Source organism: Octopus sinensis, linkage group LG4 (assembly GCF_006345805.1).
Source record: "Octopus sinensis linkage group LG4, ASM634580v1, whole genome shotgun sequence".
Lineage (NCBI taxonomy): Eukaryota > Metazoa > Mollusca > Cephalopoda > Octopoda > Octopodidae > Octopus > Octopus sinensis.
In genome coordinates this window covers 140,270,045-140,277,544 of record NC_043000.1, presented here as the reverse complement: position 1 = coordinate 140,277,544, position 7,500 = coordinate 140,270,045, and the positions used below count along the sequence as shown (strand labels likewise).

The following is a 7,500-nucleotide window of genomic DNA, read 5'->3' as shown; positions in this document are numbered from 1 at the left end:
TATATATGTATGAGTACATATAATAATAATAATAATAATAATAATAATAATAATAATAATAATAATAATAATAAATCATTTGGACAAATAAGTATAAGTCGATTAGTGTGTTTAAATGTTCAAAGAGCACCACCACAGTTTAGGCTACCTGTTGTCCTCTGCAGTCGTGGTACACTTCTGTTGGTGGCACTCCAGGAACTCTGCAGTGGCAGTTAGAGTAATAAAATTAACAGGAGATGGATTCAGTATTAAATGAAGACGTGTGTATATTCATAATTAAAAAAAAAAATTCAATTTTAGAAAGATTCTTTAGAAATTCTGCTTTATTTTTGCTTGGCTTTGGCCCACCATGTAAATATATACATATATGTATATATATATATATATATATATATATATATATATATATATTTGAGTAGTTGAATGAATTATCTTATTAAGGATAATTCGAAATAACCGATACCTGGGTATCAAATTCACATCAGAAAAAACACGGTTGAAGTTACGTGCCTAGATTACGTGCTTTCGTGTGGAAATTTGTATGTTTATTTTGATAATATAAATATATGAAAGAATGGAGCTGAACGACGAATTAACAAAATTCCTTTATTTTCGACATGTGTTTCGAAGACTGCATATTCCTAATTGCGAAGGAATAAGGAGTACATTATGCCGCTTTCTCATCAGGAAAAGCAAGGAACTTATGTCAACATCAAAATGCACAAAAAACTTTCAGATGATTGCTCACACGGAGCCCATCTGAAAGTTTTTTGTGCATTTTGATGTTGACATAAGTTCCTTGCTTTTCCTGATGAGAAAGCGGCATAATGTACTCCTTATTCCTTCGCAATTAGGAATATGCAGCCTTCGAAACATATGTCGAAAATAAAGGAATTTTAATTCGTCGTTCAGCTCCATTCTTTCATATATATATATATATATATATATATATATATATATATATATATACATATATATATATGTATATATGTATGTATGTATGTATGTATGTATGTATGTATGTATGTATGTATCTCTGTATACAGACACACATACATACATATACATATGTGTACATATATTTTATACATAAATAACTCATATTATTTATAATTCTTAATCTTTTGCAAGTTTAAATTATTGAAACTTTTTACACATGTAATAATATCCTTTTCAGTGTTGTGCACTTCGTTACACAAAATATCATGAACAACATAATATATTTTGATTTGCATTTATTTACGTCTGTGAATGATAATTAGAATTTCTTTCTGGTTGTGAATTCCATGTCATATATGTTAGTAATACACTATATAGTTTTATAAACAACATCATTACCTAAGCAGAAATGCTGAGTCATAAATTTGGGTGAGTGAATGAACAGTTAATTGATCATATATCTAAATACGATACAGAGAATAAACCATGTAATACATCCACCTACTAAACTTTATATGCCTCTACTCACATGCTCAGACATACACAAAAGCACATACACAATTTGTCTTTATATGTTCTCACTCATGTATTTGTGAGTGTGATTGCATGTATTTTTAATATATATGTATATACATGAGCGTGTGTGTGTGTGTGTGTACGTATGTGTTTTGTGCAAATATATTTATATATTTACAAATACATATATGGTGTATGTATATGTGTGTGTGGAGAGAGAGAGAGAGAGAGAGAGAGAGAGAGAGAGAGAGAGAGAGAGAAATAGGCAGACATAGCTATTAGACCATCAAGTATGAAATTTATAGAAAAGGAAAATTGTTTGCTAATGTTTTATAAATACAAGGAATAGTTTTATTCATCAAAGTATGCACCCACATTGTATATGCCATTTCAGTGGTTGATAACTTGTCCAGCCTGGAATTCTAAAAGCTTTGCAATCTAGAGTCAATAAAATCTTGGAAGGCCTGTGTTACAGCATCGTCAAAATTAAATTTATTTCCTATCAAAAAGTTATCCAAATTCTGGAATATGTGGTAGTCAGTTGGGGTATGATCAGGTGAGTATGGTGGATGATGGAGAACTTCCAACTCCAACTCCTGTAGTTTTGCCAATGTCATTTTTGCGATGTGTGGTCTAGGGTTGTCTTACAATGAGATATGAGTGGATCCATTGACTAATCTAGGCTGTTTTTTTTTTGAGAGTTTCTGCATTATTTAGTTCACTTGGCTGCAGTATACTTCGGCTGTGATTGATGAGCAAGGTTTAATGAAATCATGATGGATCACACCTGCGCCATACCACCAAACACACACCATCAGCTTCTTTTGATGAATTTTGCTTTTTGGACTGGATTTTGGTGGCTCGTCTTTGTCTAATCATTGTGCTGAATGTTTACTGTTGTATTGGATCCATTTCTCATCACATATTACAATTCGATTCAAAAATTATTCCTTTTTGTGATGAGAAAGTAGCGTAATGCAGTCTTCCAAACGTGGTTGCTTCTGATTTTCATTGAGTTCATGTGGAACCCACTTATCTAACTTTTTCACTTTACCGATTTGAACAAGGTGAGTAAATATAGTTTGCTTGCTAACACCAAACAACAAGGATAATTCTGAAATGGATCTGACTCGACGGTGGCTTTCGGTTTGTCATTATCCACCTTTGTTTCTGATCGACTGCATTGCTCATCTGTGAAGTCAAAGTTACGAGAACAAAATTTTGCGAACCAATTTGATACTGTCTGCTGTGTAATAACATTAGAATGAAATACTCCATTAATATATGAGCTGTCTGTGGTGCTGTAATTCCAAGAAAGAACTCATATTTCAAAACTGTACAAATTACCAACTTATCCATCTCTAAATAAAAATAGCAAAAAAGGATTTATAAATACTTTACAAAGTGCAAAATAAGTTAGAATAAAGAAATAGATGTGTCAGCATTCTATCAAAAAATAAAGATTGTTAAAATATAATAATGGTGAAAATGAGTAGCTGTCAAAGTTTACTATATACCTTACTACAAATTTCATACTTGATGACCTAACATATGGCTGTATATCTTTGTTTCCACAAACTTGTTAGCTTATTCTATAATCATCTGTGTGTGTGTGCGTGTGCGTGTGTGTGTGTATGTGTGTGTGTGTGTGTATGAATATGTGCCCGTATCACCTTCATCATCATTTAACATTCATGTTCCATTTTGCCATGGTTTGAGAGCATCCTATGGGCCAAAGGACTTCATCACATCTGCTTTGACAAAGGTTCTACATTTGGATGTCCTTCTGAACCATTTTAAATCATGTATTGGGCAGTGTTAATAAGGCCACCATGCAGTTTGCAAGAGACCAGAACAGGCGTCACTCTGTTGAGGAGTTACATGACTTCTCATATTTTTAAAGAGAGTGTGTGAGAGATTGAGTGGAGCTAGAGAGGGATAAAAAAAAAATTATGGTCATGAGGTGTGAAAGTGGATTATCAAGGAACAAGTGAGTAGAAATGAATGGAGCAGAAGGGGCAGAAGAAAGCAAGGAATAGATGATAGATAGTGCAAGGCAGTAAAGTAGTAACGATGAAACTACTATATACAGGGGAATGTTGAATGTGAAATGATATTGGGAAGGTTGCCTGAGTGGGTGAGAAAGAGAGAGGTAGGTGTAGTGCGTGAGTATAGTGAGAATTGTATGTTACGGGAGGTAGGGGAGAGATAACTGATCGTGCTGTCAGGGTGGGATCTGTGAGTAGAGAGAACAGCATTATTGTATGAAGAGTGGATAATAAGAGAGATGGTTCCAGGTAGTAAGTGGTGGTACCAAGGAAGAGTTGCAGTTAAGGATGTGGTGGGCATGGGGGTTTCTTGAAGAGAAAGGGAATTGGGTTAAGGATCCAGTTGTGCACACATATATGCACACACGCACACAAACATATGCACACAAACACACAGACACACACACACACACAGCCCATGGGCAGGACTTTTCAAGAACTGTATACCAACTGTCAGCTTTTTATGATAACTTCTATGATGTTCAAGGCCTTGAGATTATCATTCACAACTTGGTCCCATGACTTCCTAAGTCTCTCTCTTTCACATGTAGTACTCAACATTTCTTCATACCACTGTCTCCCTCTATATGCATCACATGTCCATATCAGCACAGGTTTCTTTCTTGTAAATTATATCTGATTCTTCTTTTACCCAGTATTCTTCTCACCATGGTTATACTTTATTATTCATGCACACTTAGATTATACATTCCACAGAGCATGTTTACATCCTGTTTGTTTTCGCAGTTTTCTCTACTCTTCTATATTCAAACTTCATGTCTTACTACCATGCAGTATTGCACTTCTAACACCAACACCATATAATCTCCCCTTAATCTAAAGTATACTTTAAGGTAGACGACCATTTTGTCAGCAGTGGTAATAGGTCTTTGAAATTTCTTCACCCCATCTTTCTCTGGCTACCATACTTTCAGAGCAACCACATCTCTTGCTAATTACATCTCCTAGGTAACAAAAAAAAGATCATCCATATCTGGTGTGTCATGCAGGCAATTAAGTAAGCATATTTTTGGTACACTCATAGCAAGCAGTGATTCAGTGCCTCTGTCTCACACAACGCTTACATTCCCTGTCTGTATGCCTGTGATTCCACAACATCTTTTGTATATCAATAACTAACTTATTTTGGGTACAGCATGTGAAGTTTATACTTACTTTTCTGCATATTTATCAAGACTAGTTCCCTTAAGGTAGATGCATCCTGTATTCTTTCTTGTTTGCTAAGACTTTAGTCTTTACTAGGATTACTTTAAGACCTCGCAATACTAGGTTTGGGTTCCATCTCTTGAAACTCTTTCTTTATTCCACTATAGATTCTCCTAGTAGATGGTAAGCAATTCTTCTATTGCAAGTGCAATCTGTTACATTGAATTTACCTGATTTTGGTTTAATTTATTATGGTTTGAAGTATCTACCATTGTGATAAATTTGTGGATTATTGTACAAATGATTTTTATTTTCTTATGTAATTTATCAATTTTGTAGTTAAGTGTCATACCAAAAATATAACAGAAGTTTTAATTCTAGGTAATTGTTTAATTATTAGCTACAGTTACAGTGTTCACTCAACTGATACCAGATTATGTTTCTAATTTTGTTTCTGTGTTTACACGAGTGTTTTGTTATGATAATTAATTTATATGGTAATTAATTTCTTCTGTGTAGCCTCACATGTTTAAAGTTTCACTTTAGATTTAAGAGTGTTCTTTAAAAATTGTTTCATATGAACATAGATTCAAAGTGATATATTATGAACTGGGTTATTTCTTATATTCTTCAGGTTATTGGTGTACTTATGAATGAGATATACTTTTGTAGTTGTTCATCTTGTTTTTATATACAAGTTGCAGTTTTAATGCTATCTCCAGGTATTTACTCCAGGTAAATATTTCGTCGTAGTTTCAATGGGAAATTTAAAAGTAAAATATTTAATGAAATTTAAGAATGCATATTTTGTTTCGTTTCTTTTTAGTTTACACAAAAACCAATATTACTTTAATAAAAAATATAGTTTCTAAATATAACAGAGCTACCCTCTTAACAAAATCTGGATATAAGTGGATATCATTGATTTTTTAATAATTTTAAACTATATGTGCTGATGAAGTGTCTTGTTTTGCCAAAAACTCTTTCAACAATAATGACGTCAAAAGGCTGAAAATTTAATTTTTCATCCACAGGATGCTATTAAAAATAATATAAATGTTTTTGTTTGGAAAATGATTTCAATATCCGATCGTTTGAAGTATGTTAGTTTTCATATAGTTTATTGCATCACCGAGTTTTACCTTGGCGAGAAAGAAAATTTATTAAAATATATTGCTTATATATTCTACATTTCAGTACTCCTTTCCTCAATCATCAAAACAAAAAAAAGCAGCATTTGAATATACATATACACACACATACATACCTATGTGTGTATGTATACAAGCACACAAAACGTTTCATACCTTATAAAATTTCCTACTTATTTTCAGATTAATTGTGGATACAGAAATACTGGAACATGTGCACTAAATAGGTAATTTAAAACTGCAGCAGTCATCTGAATAGCAGATTTCACCAAGTGAAATTTAGACATACTGGAGAATAATTTTTAAATTGCTGAAAGGATATTCACATTATTTTCTTTTAAGCATATGTCTTCCAAACAGCTCAGAAAGTTACAAAACTCTCCAATTACATCAGGTATTTGAAAAACCCACATGCTACTAATCTCACAATCTAGAAGAACATCCAACAAAAATGTAAACCTTACAAAAATGGCTATATGATTTATGTACAAGTGACAAAAGTTCCATTGTTAAATCCCTTCGAATCTGCTATCATCAAAGCATAAGCTCTGAATATTTTTATCATGCTGATAATTTGAAATGTACAAATAGATATTCAATAATATTGAGATCTGGGGACTGTGGTGGCCAGATAAGATGTTCAACTTCACTAGAATGTTCCTCATGCCATTCAGTAACAACTTTAGCTGTGTGAATTGGTGCATTTTCATCCTGAAAGCTATTCCACAAGCATAGGATGAATTTGATCAGATAAAATGCTTATATAATCTTGACTATCAATTCTGCCATGAAGAGAAACTGGGGCTGGAAGATTTCCTAGATATAGCCCTCCAGACCTCCTCCTTGTCTAACAGTTGGAAGAAGGCAGTCTGGGTCAAATGCTTTTTTTGGCTGTTTCTACACGTATAGTCGACTGGTGGTCAGAAATAAGGTAAAGTATGACACATCTGAGAAAATAACATTCTCCCACTGCTCTAGGGATCTGTAGATTTTTACTCCGCTTTAAACACTTTGCAACATTTAATCTTTTAAAGTAGTGGTTTTCTGATTGCACCCTTCCTGTGATATCTGGCTTTGTACAGCTCCCAGTGAACAGTTTTTGTGGAAACTGGGTTTTCAAGGTGGTCATTAAGCTCTGCAGTAATTTTGGGAGCTGTTCTTTTGTGATCTTTTCAAACAATTCACCTAAGAATCCAACAATCTTTATCTAAAAGTTTTGGTTTCCTTCTGGAGTTTTGTTTTGATGAGGAGGTTTTTCCTTCTTTCTCAAACATTTTAGATACACCAAACATTTTGACTGTTTTCATTTTGCTAGCATCTGTCATAGGAGCAACCAACAATTTGATATCTTTGAAAGTTCGATAGATCTGTCATTTTTATGAATTTTAATTTCTTTTTTCTGATGATATCTGAAAAGAAACAGCAATTTTAGCAAAACATATTAAGCTACACTAATAATAAATCAAAAAGCATTAAAATAAACAAGCTTTTGATGGTTTTATAGATATTTCAGAATTATGATGCTATGATGCTAGGTGTTTCCATTATTTTGTCCAAACCCTATATATATATATATATATATATACAACAGGCTTTTCTCAGTTTCTGTCTAACAAATCCACTCACAAGGCTTTGGTCGACTTGAGACTACAGTAGAAGACACTTGCCCAAGGTGCTAC

At 33.1% G+C, this 7,500-nt stretch overlaps 1 pseudogene; it reads right to left on the bottom strand.

Annotated features, from left to right (window-relative positions):
• Positions 1-1,877: 1,877 nt before the first annotated feature.
• On the bottom strand, positions 1,878-4,689 carry LOC115210596 (annotated as a pseudogene).
• Between the last annotated feature and the right edge of the window lie 2,811 nt (positions 4,690-7,500).